This window comes from Mytilus californianus, unplaced genomic scaffold, assembly GCF_021869535.1.
Source record: "Mytilus californianus isolate M0D057914Y unplaced genomic scaffold, xbMytCali1.0.p SCAF_5, whole genome shotgun sequence".
Lineage (NCBI taxonomy): Eukaryota > Metazoa > Mollusca > Bivalvia > Mytilida > Mytilidae > Mytilus > Mytilus californianus.
Window position 1 is genome coordinate 98,012,079 of NW_026262701.1, and position 17,982 is coordinate 98,030,060.

The window sequence follows — 17,982 nt, forward strand, 5'->3', positions numbered from 1 at the left end:
TGAAAAAAAGAAAGGTTCAGATGAATATTTGTGATAAGCACATATAAAGGACTTCAATTAAATACATGTATCGTTTTTTTTTTAATTTACTACATTTTTACAAGTACCAACTTAATGATTAACCACAATTTGGAAGCCTGAACACCGATTTTTACAAGTACCAATTTAATGATTAAGCACATGTGAGCAACACCTTCCCTGGAAATATTTAAGTGGTTCTTCCACATGTTCCATATGCTGAACATTTTCCAATCAAAATTTTGTGCAATAATATGCATTTTTGGCCGGGTTTGAGTCAACTGCTGATGATGGCTGTTTAACGTCCAGTATAATATTCCATGCGTATGAAGACAATGTAATGGTCAACAGGAAGATATTTTTACACTGCCAGGACAAATCCTAATTGATGGTTGAGTGACGAGAAAGAGCAAATGCCATTTTAAAGTCTTTGGGTTTACTCAGTCGAAGATCTAACCGACGATCTCCCATACTTGAGGCAAGCACGCTACCGAGAGATCATTAAATCATATGAGCAAAAAGAAAAAATATGTCATTTCGCTTCAGATTCCATTATGTTTATATTTGAAGGCTTAGGACACAGCAAAAATAATATTCCGCATTCAACTTTCAACATTTAAATAATTTTTTTGTTAAAAATTTTTTTACCAATTTTTTTTTTGTGTACATCCGTATTAAGAAAAGGAATTATATTCCAGTGGTGTTTTGTTTTACTCATGAACTCATACTATCGTTGTCTTAAGACTGTTCTACATCGCCTTGCAAATCATTACCATGAACACTCTAATTTATGCCAGCTCCATAAAATCTTTGCAAAGTTTTCCGTATAGTCCTTAGTTAAGCTGCAAGCACATTAACAAGTATGTAATTGATACTACAAAATGGTGTATTAGTAGCAAATTCAGCTATTTTTAGTCGAGCTACCAAAGAAATGATACTGCTGAGTATGAAAGCTAATATATGAATGAGGTGCAACACAAAAGAATATTCAATCATACAGACATCTAATGTCTAAAACTGGTACATTTCATGTTAAGTACACAAAAGTAGTAAATGATATTCAAGATGACGAAAATCTGAATTTTCAGGGATTACAAGGTTATCGTTACATACATGTTTAAGGAATTTATGTGTCACACATGACCGCGGATATGTTCCACTTATCGTAGACACAATCATTAATTTCTCTTCCTGCTTTGTAATATAACAGGATTTTTACAGCGGATGACCTTGAGGGCATTCCGATGTTATGTTGCCGCAGACATTTCTACCCACGTGACTTGCGTTTTTGACTGATAACCGAACGTATTTCGTATAAATACGCAGATATTATCGAGTGCAAAATAATATTCCTTTTCGCTTGTTATAAATTCATTTCTTCAATGAATACTCATGAAAATATTTTTTAAGAACAGAAATAAATAATATGAAAATGTTTTGTCGTGAGAAATATATATATATATAAGTAGAAAATCATTAATACATGTATCTATGCACACGTACCGCAAAATTGTGTTTGCGGATGGATATCTCTTATCGCTTGTTATATATTAATTTCATCAATACATATTCATTAGCGGGAGAAATATGAATGCCTACTCAAACCTATTAGAAAAACGAATTATTACAGAAGAGTGTCCACCATGCACTTGCACTGCACTATCATTAGAATAGTAGAATAGAATGATGGTATAAATGGATAAAAATTTGCCGGTAGAGTTATTAAGATGATCTGCTATATATATATAACTGTTGTACAAATATTAATATAATATATAACAACAAACCAGATTATACTGATAACAAATTATTGTCCCATGATTATATCACTCCAATATAATAATTATTACGGTGAGGTTGAATTCTCTGTCATTTATTCATCATCCACACAGGAACTTGTCTCAGAAAAAAAAATAAATCTATGTACCTTAACCTAACTTTCAGGTATAGAAATTTATTTTTTCTGAGACAATCCACCAGAACTTGCGGTCATCCGATATTCAGCACTTCAGTACTTTGATTACTTGACGCAATACGAGTGCCACTATTGGATCATATACTGAGAATATCCTCCTGAACCCCAGTTTTGGCGGCGTTCATATTGCTCACTCTTGTTTCAATTTAGTGATTTGTGAACTCTATGTTTCCTTTTTTCGTATGGTTTTTCGTATGGTCATGGAGTTGTCTGTCTTTCTATGACTTACGGCTTTTGATTTTACCCTTGGAATCATCCCCACATTTGTAACAATTCCATCACATCAAATACTTAAACTTCACATGCACTTTTGTAGTTGTATTACATAGACGACTTTTCTTTCTCTTTAATTCAGCTACAGAATCTCTAAAGAAAAGTGAAATAACAGAAATTTAAAAGGAAAAATGCCCGTATTTTCAAATGCCTTATATTTTTTCAGGGTCAGCTTTTAGAGTGATTATAGTTGTCTTTCACCATTAAAAAGTTGTCTGAAACTGATAAGTATAAACGTCTTTAAAGATACCATGGATGCTCATAATGTGTTACGACAGACGTCTTTCAATGGATTTGTCCAGATTTTTTTCATTGGTTGAAGTTGTCTTTCAGAGTGGTCTGAGTTGTCTTTAAAAGTGGTCCGAGTTGTCCTGATTCCGCCTCTCTAGGGTCATTTCGACAGTGTTGCTTCTGAAAATTTTTACTTTTTTGTACACATAATATTATTTATGTCGTTTTGATACTTTATAGATAGAGTAAACCCAAGCTTAGGATTCAAGTTGAAACATTTTTGTAATGGTTCTTATGATTCATAAGCAAGGTGATCTTGTAGAGTAGCGATGACCCAAATAAAATGCTGGAAAATAACAAATTATATGTTATTTGCACCCTCTGGAATTCCTAAATGTAGTTATTTCCCTGTTAGCACTTAATAAAGAGATAAAATGGTAGAGATTTCAACGATAAAGCATAACTCGGCTAATCTCGTGCATCTTTCCAGCAATGCTGCTGAAATATAATTATTTCTGTAAAAAAAAATATGTGCATAACACCCTTTTGAAACTCTAGCTTTACATAATTGTAGAACCTAAAGATCATCGCAACAACTAAAAACTACAATTTTGACAAATTATTTAATCTACGTAAAGGGGTAAAACACACCATTTTGAATTTCAAATAGTGTTAATAATTTATGTTCACGCACCGTGTTTTTCGGTCTTTAAAAATCCCTACACGAAAAAGGAAGATTTACACGTAAGGGTTATTTGAAATTTGGATAACGGGGAAAATCGCTCTGGCATTTTGAACATCTATCTTCTTCTGATATTTTTATTTCAAATAAAGATCACTGTGCTTTAACTGTTTTACAAAATGTTAAACATACTGCAGTAAAACTTCCGACTTTTTCTTTCAGACACAGAAGATTATATTATCGTGCCACAAACTTGCACTGCTTATAAAGGAACTTACAGAACAAACAGCGGAAAACATTTAGAATTATGGAAACAAAGGTAGCTAGTAGAATCATTTAGCTTTTTGTAAATGCATGGTAATATAAGTACATATTAACCCAAAATTAATTGATGCGAAGATAGTCATTAACTTATTAATAGTACGTCCTTTATATAAGAGACATTCAAACTCATAAGTCGAAAATAAACTGACAACGCCATGGCAAAAAATAAAAGACCAAAAGACAAACAACAGTATACGAAACACAACATAGAAAACTAAAGACTGAGCAACACGAACCCCACCAAAAACCGGGGTGATCACATGTGCTCCGGAAGAGTGAGCAGATCCTGCTCCACATGTGGCACCCGTCGTATAACTCATGCAAGTACAACCCCGGTGATAAGTCTTATTCGATAGGTCACATTCGGGGTTCATAAGTTATTTTTTCCGTTTAGAAATAAGTCGTAATATTGTTAGAGAATAAAAGTACAAACATGGAGCTGTGAAACTATGGGACTGAAGTAAAGATTGAAAGGCTTTTAGAAAAAGTCCTTTGTGTGAAATAAATTCAGGGGAGATTGACAAAGTGGTCGGGGTCATATAGTTTTAGCTTTATCCATCATTCCGTCGTTCCGTCATTCCGTCATTCTGTCATTCCGTCATTCCGCAACGAACAGTTATATGGACTTTTTTTCTAAACGCCTTCGCATACTAGTATTGAGTTGATTTTTAGTATGTAAGTCTACTATGATGAGTTACAGATTGAGTTTACGTTATGTTCTGCTCCTCTGATTCGTTCCGAAATTAAGGGCTTCGGACTTTGAAACTTTTATGAATTCAACAGTTTAACTGACTTTCATTCTCCTATTTTTGCTCCTAAAAATGGCCTCAATATAAAAATAACAAGATGTGGTATGATTGCCAATGAGACAACTCTCCACAAGAGACCAAATGACATAGAAATTAACAACTATAGGTCACTGTACAGCCTTCAACAATGAGCAACATCCATACTGCATAGTCAGGTTTTTTTTGTGAGCGGGGCCATTCGTTTCGTTCCGATACAATTGTTCCGATTCGGTAAAATCTGACTGTCAGAAGTAGTTCAGGTAAATTTTCAATAATGTTCTCCTCCGAAACTACAAGTATAAATCATCTTACTTTATAATTATGAATAAGTAAATAATCATTTAAATCTTTTCTGGGAGTAATAAATTTTCTCTTTTACAAGACCTACTAGAGACATTTCTGTTGGATCAAAACCGACAGATTAAGTAAAAATATATTAACAAAAATACCGAACTCCAATGTTAATTCAATTAGAGGGAAGTCCATCAAAACCTGACAAAATCAAACGTTAAGACTATATCAACCAACGGAGCGAATGGAAAAAAACTGTCATATTCCTGATTTGGTACAGGCATTTTCCGAAGTAAATGATTGGTTAAAGCTGTCTTTTTAGCTCGAAAAACCTCCCATTTGTATGACAGTTGTTTATATTTCCGTTATAGTGGGTGAGCAACTCAAACAAACATAATTGGTTAATATACCAATAATTGGGATCGAATTAGAAAAAGGTACATTACTTTCTCATTCATTTGTTCTGTCTATTTTCTCTGGAAGGTTCAACATTCAGATAAAGCATGCCTTTTTTCTTGCAACTACAAACAGGGTCATACGATTGTTCCATTGATTTTCTCTGTTTATCAATATTCTAGATTTCAGATTTTTCTCCATGTTATTCTTTCTAGACCGTTAGGAAGACAATTTGTACTATTGTAAATTTTGAATGTATCACAAAAGGGGGTACTAGTATGTGTATACTTTTTTGGACATCTATTTTCTACATAAAGTATCATCAGTTGTGGTAGCTCTATATGTTAGATTTACAATTAAATTCTCATCTAGGTGGGATTTAATATCAAATAAATATGGCGGCCGTTTTTAAACTGCCGAAATGAATAAGCTGTCTGAAATGTCAGGAGTTTTTATTATGATGTTTATTACTGTACTATCCATTGACAAATCGTTCTTTTCTCTCTTGCAAATTTAACGAAGTTTTGGGAATCTGTTTTCTTTTTCTCTTAACTCTGCTGATTTTGCTCAAAGGGAAATTTCGCTCTTTTGCTCCGACACCACTTATTTGCCAACATCAAGTTCAGTTTGTCTGTTGTCGTGGTTTGAGGTACACCGTTATGTAATTCTATTCTTTTCATTTGTATTTATATTTGTATTTTTTTTCATTTTCTGTTAGTTTAAAACTTAATTCTTGATCTCATTTTCTTTATATCTTCTTGTTTCCTTTCAAATTTTTAATTTCCATTTCTAATTCTTTCGATTTGACTTATCTTTTCTTTTCTTTTTCTTGACATTCTCTTTTTTCTGCTTTAGTTGGAATTCAATTTCTTTCATTTTATAATTAGTTGAATTTCTAGGCTTGTTTTAAAATTTCATGGGATCATCGCAATATTATTTAACAAATTCTAGAGCAGATTCCGACAAAATTTCTTCAATAATGTATCGCACTTCAAATTTTAATTCTTTACTTTTATTGCAGTAAATCATCCTCTTTACCTACCCCATGTTTCCTGTTAAAACAACTTCTACAGTTAACATCATTTTGTTTGTTTGATTCAGTTAAAACATTTCACAAATAATTAAATATTTCTCAGTTTCAAATAACCTGATCATTATGTGACGAGTACTCAGTTTCTTTACGACCCAATTATAAGGCGTCATAAAAAAGACCGAAACCAACCATTTAACACAAAGACGTTTATTTACAAAATAATATGAAAGTTGTCCCTTCGACAGTTTTACGGGCGTCAACACAAGTTGGTAACAAACTCACCCCTTTTATAGCTTTCCATGCACCATAAAATGATATACATGAATGACTTTTCATTGTAGATTAATTATGAAAGTGAACTCTTAATAACTTCACTAACGAAGTGTACAATCCCCTGAGGCATTTTCCTATAAAATAGCCTACTGATTAAAGATGAAAGATAAAAAAAATTATAAAAACATTTTGAACATTGCAAATCTTTATATTAATGGTACATATATATAACAAACAAAAAATAAAATAAAATGGGGGCAAAGATGTAGGTAAAATTATCTTTAATACAATTTTCATACCAGACATTCGAGTCGATTATTTTTATTCCAGAAAACAATGTCAGACTGCTGAAATATAAAGCAAAGTATTTTTTTGAGAGAAAAAAACCCACAATACATGTACATTTATCAATAAAAAGTAAGCATCGGATATTGAATGGTCGTAATTCAAATATTTATAGAGTAAGTTTTATATTTATCAAAAAATATTCAAATTTCAGAAAGCGGATTGATATAACATTATGTGCTAAATAAAATCAAGAAATTTAAGGTATATAAGTATTAAATTTTTACCTGATACAGAAGAAAAACTCAAATGTTTGAACAATTTATCCTTTTTGTCCTCACAAACTATGTCAGTGCTATTTCAATCCTTCCATTGTAATGGTCATTACCTATGTTATATACTCACTTCATTGGGTATAGGTATATAGGCAGTCTACAGTTGTTAGCTATTAGTCATTAGTTGTTAGTTGTTAGTTCAAAATAAAAAAATTACATAGAATTAATAAATACATATTTTATCTTTTCCTTTTTTTTCTGAAAAGAGCAATTACTTTTGATTAAACAGAAATACTTTCATTATCTCAACTGAACCAAGTGAACCCTGTGTAAAGAATACCAGACGCTGTATAAATGTCAACAATTTATTTAGTTCTAAATGATATGATATCTGACACTAAAGTGACTTGGTTTAGTTCTTCGATTTTGTAAACAAAAGAAAAAAACATTAAAACTGTGTCTCTAGAAATATATAAAACCACTGATGTTTTCAAAAACACATATTGTGAAAAAAAACCCATATAAATTCATTTGTTTTTCAACTTATCTTTTATATAGTATTTGGCTTGATCTGAACACTTTTTCTATCTTTCAACCATGAAATATTTGTATCCTTTGGTTTAATAACCATCAACTGTTTTTCACTTATAGTTTTTGTAATATCCTCGCCTTTGGTATTGTAAGGAAATTCTTGTTTGTTTGCTGTCTATTTCTTTCTTCTTCCCCTGTATTGCTTAGATTGATGGACCATTTTGTATTTTTCTTTTGATGAGTTTTTGTATTTTTAGGAGTTTTATCACTACTTTTTTTTCAAAGTTTTTATTCCTTTTTACAGGTTTTGTAATGAAAACAATAGAGGATTATTATGCCATGTGTAAATAAATTGACATTATTTTACCAGATGTTTTATAGCTATGAATTTGGAATGAAATCTTAACTGCTTCTATTTTTCTGTCATCAAATTGATACATTATCAGTCCTTTTGTATGGAAATAGGAATCACTGCCCTACATGTATTTTGTTTTTTACTCATCTAATTGCCAAAACCTGAACTTTTTGCTGTTTAAGAATAGCACTTCTATGTAATATTTTTTATTCAACTCAGAATAACACCAACACAGTTACAACATTAAATTTAATTATAACTATTTGTTTTAGTGGTATTTTAATGACTTTGATGCTGGAGTTGGACCTGTATACTCATAAATATGTCTGCATGGGAACAGTTCTGTAAACAAAGTTTTACTTTCAGAGACATAAACCAAAATTTATTTGTAACCTGTCCATCTTGTCCTTATTTCTTCTAAGAATGTAGTTGCATGAAACAAAAAAAAATGTTTTGAATTTAAAGTGACATACCTGAAATCGTGAAAATTTGACAGACATCTTTCAGACAGATTAAGAAGAATAAAGAGGTAAGCACTTTTGTCTGTATATTCAAATGGTAAAATCATTTTGCATTTTTTTATTTTTTATGTTGACTTTTTAAATATCAACTAGGCATAATGGTTGTTTCTTCCTAGCATTATATTTAGAATGACCCCCATAGAGAGTATATATATAAAGTACATTTCTTAGAATATGCATGTATATATATATTTTGATAAATAAATAAGTCCTTGGGTCAGAAATTATAGTTTAAAAATAAACTAGGAGATGCGGTGAAAACGCTAACAGAAACAATGTTCGATTTATAATGTGATTTTTTGTGTTTTTTAATTTTAAACTATATATATATATATCAAGTACGTCTTTGGACATTTTCAATTTAATCTGGACTTGTTATGTGCTACTAGTTTACTAAGCGGTTTCTATAGGTTGAGCAGATAAATATATAACCATTTCCGACCTTTTTTACAGGTTGCAAATTTTCCCTGTTGACAATAAAAAAGAGGAGATCATGAGTGAAGATTTTGATGTGTAAGTTTTTACAGTTTATTTCGAGCAACCGCAAAATTTTGCGTTTATTTGATGTTATGGCGATGTCTGCGTCGTCGTCGTAAGACATTTTGGTTTTAGTGTAAAAGTGTATGGATCTCTATGAATTTGTAGAAAAAGGTTCCATACCACACTATGACTGGGATTGATTTGAGAGTTATGGCCCAAACCGTTTAGGTATAAGGGACCAGAAAGGGGCCAAAAACTAGCGGAACTTCTGGTTTCCAGACATTAACTTGAGTATACGTCCTTGGATTTCTATAAAATTATACCACAAGGTTCTAAACCAAACAAGGAAGGTGGGGATTGATTTTTGGGGCTATGACCCTAACCATTTGGAAAAAAGAACTAAAACAATACTTTTCCAATGGTTTGTATAAATTGCTTATTTCTGGACTGATTTCAATGGAGTTAAATTCAAAGTCTTGAATTCATGGGGCTCTTTAATATGCTGAATCAAACTCATGTATTTAGATTTTGAATTCTGGTCTCAGTTTTGAATTGGTCTATATTACTGTTCAAAGGGTCCAAAAATAAACTCTGTTCGATTCATCAAAAACTGAATTATTGATTTTCTTTGATATGTGGAATGTAACCGTTAAATTTAGATTTTAATTTTAGGGCCTGTTTTCAAATAGGTCCACATTAAGGTCTAAAGGGTCCAAATTTAAACTTTTGTTTGATTCTTAAAAACATTGTATTCAAGGGCTTCTTTGAAATGTTGAATCTAATAGATATAAGAAGATGAGGTATGAGTGCCAATGAGACAACTCTCCATTCAAGTCACAATTTATAAAAGTAAACAATTATAGGTCAAAGTACGGCCTTCAACACAGAGCCTTTGCTCACACCGAGCAGCAAGCTTTAAAGGGCCTCAAAAATAACTAGTGTAAAACCATTCAAACGGGAAAACCAACGGTCTAATCTATATAAAAAACGAGAAACGAAAAACACTCATATGAACCACATCAACAAACGACAACTACTGAACATCAGATTCCTGACTTAGGACAGATGCAAACAATTACAGCGTTTTTAAACGTTTTAATGGTACCAAACCTTCACCCTTCTCTGAAACAATGGTGTAACATCACAACATGTATTCTGAAAATTGATTTTGGGCCTAGTTTACAAGTTGGTCAAAATAAGGGTCCAAAATTAAATTTGTTTGAAAAAAATCAAAAATTGAATACATGTATACATATGGGATTCTTTGATATGCTGAATCTAACAGTGTATTAAGAATTTGGATTTTGGGTCCCGTTATTAAATTTCAGGTCTAAAGGTCAGCTGTAATACCACCATTGATCTTCCCCTATTAATCTTTGTTAAATTTGCACTTTTCAAAAAATTGTGCAGAATTTATCTTTGTTTCAAATAAAAAGATACTTGACATGAGTAATGTTTTATCCTGTCCAGTATATGTACTATAGACAAAAATTCACAAAAAAATTTCATTATATAAGAAAATAACCATCACTAGAAGTTAACAAATCAAATGTTCACCTCTTTTTAGCTCACATGGCCCAATAGGACCAAGTGAGTTTTTGTCATCACTTGGTGTCTGTCGTCGTCGTTCTCCGTCGTCGTCCGTTAACTTTTACAAAAATCTTCTCCTCTGAAACTACTTCGCCAAATAAAACCAAAATTGGCTTGAATCATCCTTAGGGTATCTAGATTATAAATTTGTATCTGATGACCCAACCTATCAACTAAAATGGCCGCCATGGCTAAAAATAGAACATGGAGGGGGGGGGGGGTTAAAATGTAGTTTTTGGCTTATATCTCTGAAACTGAAGCATTTAGAGCAAATCTGACATGAGGTAAAAATGTTCATCAGGTGACGATTTATCTGTGCAGAATATTTCAGACGCATCAGACAACCCGTTGTTGGGTTGCTGCCCCTGAATTGGTAATTTTAAGGAAATTTTGCGTTTTGTTATTATCTTGAACATTATAATAGATAAAGATAAACTGTAAACAGCAAAATTGTTCAGCAAAGTAAGAGCTACAAATAAGTCAACATGAACAAAATTGTCAATGAAGGAGTTATTGCCCTTTAAAGTTAATTTTTCACAAATTATTGTAATTTTTGTAATCTCTTACAAAAAAATATTCTCCTTTGAAACTGCTAGGCCAAATTAATCCAATTTGGACTGAATCATTCTTAGGGTATCTAGTTTAAAAAAAAATGTATCCAATGACCCTTCCCATCAACAAGATGGCCGCCATGGTTAAAAATGGAACATTGGGATAAAAATGCAGTTTGGCTTATATCTTTGAAACTAAAGCATTCAGGGCAAATCTGACATGGAGTGGATAGAAAATTATAATAGATGAAGATACACTTTAAATCACAAAATGATGAGCAAGTCAAGATCTACTAACAATTCAAATTTTGCCGATATAGTTAAGTAGACTGACTCTTTATAGGAGTGATTGCCCTTAAATGAGGATTTTGTTTATCTTGTTTTGTGTTTTGAGCAAAAACTAAAGAAGATAGAGAGAAACTAAACAGGCTGAATGATGAGCAATACATGATCATCTTAACTGATTTCTGTCGTGAATTCTATTCTTGTCTACAATGTTGGAGAGTGTCTGTTGTTGAATATTCACATAGACCAAGTTGAGCGACACAGGCTCTTTAGAGCCTTTAGTTTATCTGTGTACAAGCTTTAGTAACCATGTAACCTCAAATTTCCAAAACGTTCTACTTAAACACCAAATAAATAATAATGGTGCCTTAAACACCAAGATACAAGTTTATGATCAAGACATTTTTTACTGCAATGAAATGTAGGAATAATTTCCTACAATTGCCAAATTCAAAGGAATTTTTTTTCGACCTTTTTTTCGTATGCAACCGGATGTGACGTACTATGATTTGGTATTATAATATTACACTTAAAGGGTCCACAATTGAACTTTCTAAAAAAAATATTGAAGGGGTTCTTTGATATGCTGAATTTAAACATGTATTTAGATTCTTAGAAATGCGGATTCTAACTGTGTATTAAGATTTTAATTTCGGGGCCTGTTTCAAATTTAAGAAAGCAAAAAAGTTGAAAGTAAGAACTTAAAAAAGACATATTCTAAATATGATCAAACAATTGCTAACATGTTTACAGCCAACAACATAAATCAAGATTCAATATTTATTACCAGACAATTTAGTTAAAAAAAAATAACAACGATGACCTATAACCACTAACTTATCAAAGTAAGTGAAATGTATTCATAAAATATTCGAATTAGAGTATTTTTTTTTTTCTTTACAGAGACAGTTTTTGTGAAGTTTTATGAAAATAAGAAATTCTTATTGGCATCTCACTTTCAAAGAGATACACCTATCCAAGCATTCTTTGAATTTATTGGAAACTATGAATGTGTCCTGGAAACAAGCAGTCTTTCTTAAGGCTACAACTTAAAAAAGAATATTCGTCAAGTATTTCCTACCGAATCTGTAGTAAACTTGAACATAGATGAATTTTACCACGATGAAGTAAGTGTCACTCTAGATAAAATTAATTATGGCTCAAACTACAACTCTGATAGCAGTTTACCAGATCCGAAATTGAATGATACAAGTGGGATGGAAGCCGTTGACCAAACACAGAGTTCCCCAGAGAAATCTGAAGGTCGTCTTAAAAACCAAAACGGAGATGCTGGAAGTCAGCTGATAATTCATGAAGCTATATGTATCTCAACAAGCTCCAATGACGAAGCACATGGTCAATTTACAGGTGAAGTTGAAATACTAAAACTAAAGAAACACCTAAAAATGAAGAGAATAAGAAAACACAAATTTTTAAGGGACATAGAATCCAGTGAAAGCGAGGAAGAAACTCCAAAAGCATTTGTAAAAGAAAACTACTGTGGATTCATTTATTTTCGTGGGTACCAATTTTCGTGGATTGAGGCAAACTTGCATTTTCGTGGATATTTGATTTCGTGGTTTTGCCAAAGTCCTTATACGAGCCTCTATAAAATTTGTCATTCATTAAATATTTGAATTCGTGGTTCACCTGTTCCCACGAAACCCACCAAAATTGGTATCCCACGAATAATAATGAATCCACAGTACCTCACTCTATATTTAATAATGTAGCTCTTGAAAGAGTCAAGTTTGTACCAGAGGACATAAGTGGTACGAAAAAATACCAGGTACCTATTGACAGTAATGACAAATTCAAGTATATGAGGAATGAAAGGAACTGGGGTAGATTTAAACCGTCGAAGAGAGCTGTTTTTTTTGGAATTCGATATATCCAAGACTGCAAGGGGTATTTCGAATGCAGAAACAATAGCTGCCCATTTTTGGTGGAATATGCTCACACAAATAAAATACACTTTAGACCATTTAACTCGGGTAAAGATATGCAATGTGAACAATGTGGTGAAATGGCAACTAAAGTTGATTGCAATGCTAGAAATACACAGGAGTGAAAATGTGGCATAATTTACCATTTTGAGTTTCATGACTGTCCACTAAAAAAGCCAGTGTTCGTAAAATTTCTAAAGGAGATATTGAGGGCATCATATTTAAGCAAGATAACACAAAGAAACCATGCATAGCTGGATCAGGATTAGTAAAACAGGCCATCTTGACAGACTCGACTTGGGAAAATATAGAAACTCTTGCGGAAGGATCACTGGATAGTGAGGTTTTTTTTAAATTGTAAGAAAAGGGTTCTTAATCAAATGTTTCCTCACGGGCATAATTTAGATGCAGTAAAACATTTGAAAGAAAAAACAGATGAAAAGGACAAATTTTTAATTTATAAAGTTACTGATGACATAGTATTTAAAACAAACGACTTAAAGTTATGTTTTCTACAGCAGATGAATAGATTTGGTACACATCAATTGAGCCATTCATATTTTCATGTTGATGCCAAAGTCGACAGGTGCAAACAATTTACGACAAAAACTGGAAGTACATTCCATCCACTTCTTAAGCAACTAGTACCATTGGCTATAATGGAATGTCCTTCGGAAAATAGGCAGTTTCTTTTTGTTTTTTTTTCAAATTTAAAAGAAGCCATCAAGGAAAAATTTGAAGACGAAGAGTTTGACCCTACAGGCATTATATGTGATGAAGCAAGTTGCAACTGGCAAGCGATGCAGGAGATATTTGGACGAGACCTGAGAGAAGCAAAAGTTGTGACTTCAATACAAGCAGAGCATAAATAGAACAAAGGGAAAAATCACTTCTGGGGACGATGACAAGGAAATATTTAAAACTTTAGCTACCGACCTAATGGAGGCGATAACATCTCTTCAGTATGAAAAGACAAAAGATGCACTTCAGATGTTCATAAGTACAAATGAAAACCTTACTTTTCTTAATAATTGGTTAACCTGGTGGAACAAGAGAAGAGCACACTGGTGTTATGCTTTTCGGCCAGACCATTTTGCACCTGGAGCAAATCTAGCAGAGGTAACAAATGCCCGTTTTTTTCATCGTGGATCCGTTAATTTAAGTTTGATAGCAGCTGCTTTAGACGATGTAGTGAATAGTTTGATTTTTGAGAAACGTGACAAAAAAATAGGAGAAAATATAAAAGTTACAGGATCTGGAAGATTATTTTTTAATATAAGAGAAACAGAACTTAAAAGACAAGAATTAGTAGCCCAAAAAGCAAGACGAAATATTACTAAAATGTTTGAGGGTCCAAGTACTTCTATTCAATCAGATAGACAGGCAAGCCGTTCCGAATTTGTGATAAATGAAGACTGCTCATTCGAGCCGACTGTAAAAAAACTAAAAATGTCAAATGAAAATCAGGGTCCATTTCCATTTAGACCAAGAAGAAATGCACAGGTTAATAAATCTATACTATTTGCAAAATCTGCCAACCTGAAACTTTTGGACTACAAGAAAACTGATAACGATATAACATTTTCTTTCCAAAATTATAAGGAAGAAAGAATTGAAGTAAGCTTACAGCAGGTTCCAAATTGTTCTTGTCCTTTCAAAACTAAAAATCCATCCAAGATATGTATGCATATAGTGTTTGCACTTTTACGATATTTTGATGTTGATGAAAATTCTATGTTACTTCATCAGCTAGCATATACCAATAGTGAATTTAATAAACTGAAAAATAGTTTAGTAGAAATAAGAACAAATAATGAGAGTTTAGAGCAATCTTGGATTCTATCCAGGAAGGAAAAACTACCCGGAAAAATTCCTAATTGCTCTGGATGCAAGACAAAATCGATTATGCCAGGTGACCTCCATATTTATGTTAAAGGAAAAATAGTATTGAAAAACAATATCCAGAAAGATGCTACATTCAGATTTTGTCCAGATTCGAAATGCTTGAAAAATATTCCGACTTGGAGCAACTTAAAGCCATTCACTTGTGCCTTTGTGGACTTAAAAGGAAAAATATCCGAAAACGACATTTCAAAAATATCTTCAGAAGGCATCAAAATCAAAATCAAATTTGTGTAAACAATAACCTTACATTTTGTTTGTAATTAGATAGTCATTAGTTTGATAAAACAAAATAGCTGAAGGAAATCAAGTTTTAATTTTTTTTTTTAGAAGTTTATTTTTAGTCCCATGCCGACGAAGTTGAAGGGGACAAAAGGTTTACACTCCGTCTGTCTGTCTGTCTGTCTGTCTGTCTGTCTGTCTGTCTGTCTGTCCATCCGTCAGTTTTCCACACTTTTTTCTTCATGCTTGAAGATATTGATTTGATAATTGGTGTATTGTTTTATCATGACAAGTTACTGATCAAGTTCGAATTTTGTTCCGGTCTAATGATTTTGTGCAGAGTTATGGTCCTTTCACTTTGAAAATTCACTCTAATAATCAGTCTCCTCACTTTTTTTCGTCATGCTTGAAGATATTGACTTGATACTTGTTATATAGTTTTATCATGACAAGTTATAGATCAAGTTTGAATATTGTACCGGTCTGATGGTTTTGCGCAGAGTTATGTTCCTTAGACTTAGAAAACTCACTCAAATAATCAGTTTTCCCCACTTTTTTTTCATCACGCTTGAAAGTATTGACTTGATATTTGTTATATCATGTATACAGTTTACATCACGACAAGTGATAGATAAAGTTAAATTGTTTTCCAATACAATGATTTTTTTAACAGGTAGGGGACTCTGTATTGACATGCAATACTCACAGAATGCTTTTTTAAATTATGATACTCATTTTCCTCAAATATATAAAAAAAAAACTAACGAGTTTTACAGGTACTTAAATACAGGTCATTATCTATACATTTATTACTACAATGTACTTGGAAACCTCCAATGAGTATACTCAAAGCCCATTCATATGACCTAAAGCATTGAAATAGGATGAAGTCAAATAATTGTACACCAAATATTATCAGGACCATGCATGACCAATATATAAATTCCACACGAACACAACACAACACAACACCAAAACAAAATTTAATTCAGAATAAATACATGTGCTCTTGAATGGTAAGCAGTAAATTCTTCCGGCTCCACGTACCACACACTGTATTTAGAGGCTAAACAAGTAGACTTATTGTTGTTTATTGTTTATAGTAGTTGAGAAAAAGCCAATATCATAAAAAAATTAAAACCTACAGCAAAAAGGCTATTAGTTTAGTGTGACACTAGAAAGTAACCTGCAAAGGCATGGATATCAAGAATACTTAAATAACTGCGAGTACTCTCAGATCTGTACTTAGTGTCTATTTGTTGTAGGGATGTATCAGTACACTGTGTTTTTGTTAGATGTATTTCTACTTGTATCAATCTGATGAGTTAAAACTTTTTCAACTGTTTTTTGTCAAGCCTGCGACTTTTGTCGCTAAAGCTAGACATAGCGATCCTACATTCCGTGGGTGGCGTCGTCTGCGGCGTCCATAAATATTCACTCTGTAGTTAAAGTTTTTGAAATTTTACTAACTTTCTTAAACTATCCTGGATTTCTACCAAACTTTGACATAAGCTTGTTCATGATAATAAGATTGTAGAAAGTCAATCCGTCTGTCCTTCCGTTCGTAACAAATTGTGTCCGCTCTATATCTGGAGAACCATTATAATTCCATACTGTATATTAACCAACATCAAAGGGTGTGTCATATTGTCTGTACAACTTCCTAGCTCAAAGTTCAAGGTCAAAAACTTTGGTTTCAGTTGACAACTACGTGTCCTATGGTAAATATTGTGTCCGCTATATATTTGAGAACCGTTATGATTTCAAGTTTATACTGGACATGTATATTAACCAACACCAGAGTGTGTGTCATAATGTATGTACAACTTTTTAGATCAAAGGTCAAAAACTTTGGTTTCAGTTGACAACCCCATGTCCTATGGTACAGATCTTGTTCGCTTTACATCTTGAGAACCAGTATGAATTCACACCATGCAGTCATATCACTATTGTATTATGAAAGTAAGTTCAGGATACATATCTGGTTAATTAAATTGTCAAATATAACACTTTAACTAAATAATTGGGGAATGTGTCCATGGAACACACATGGATGCCCCCTCTTGCATATAAAGGGACATAACTGAAGAACGGTAAAAGTGACGCTACCTTAATTTGTACTTGATCTAATTTTGTGGTAATAAGTATCATGTATAAGTTTCATAACATTTGGTTGAGGTTAACTTAAGTAAGAGAAAGGAAACGAAAATTTCAGCCATTTTTCCATTTTTAAAGGGACATAAGTGTAGAATGGTTAAAGTGACACCAGCACAATTTAAACTTGATCTGTATCTTTTGGTAACAAGCTTTTTGTATAAGTTCCATAACATTTGGTGAAGGCAAACTAAAGTTAGAGAACGGAAACCAACTTTGGGACGTACATATGTACGTCCGTACGTATGGACAAGAGTAAATCTGCATGCCCCTCTCCGCTACGGCGGTCGCATAAAAGCATGTAACAAATAACTATCAGCACATAACGAGACTATGTGATAACTTTAAAAAAAGTGCTTCATATCATGTTATCCATACACATCTTTAACCACACGTTATTTACAACAGGGCCTACAGAGATGGCTCCCAACTCAATGATGTCTAGTTTTATCAAAATCTTCATCTCTGTAACTACAAGTGCAAATGATACATATGATGATTGTCGGGTCTTCAACAAAGACTACTTAATTCGTCATAATTAAGCAATCTAGTTCTTAATAAGTTTTAAATAAGAAAGCCACTTCTGACCCATATAATATGT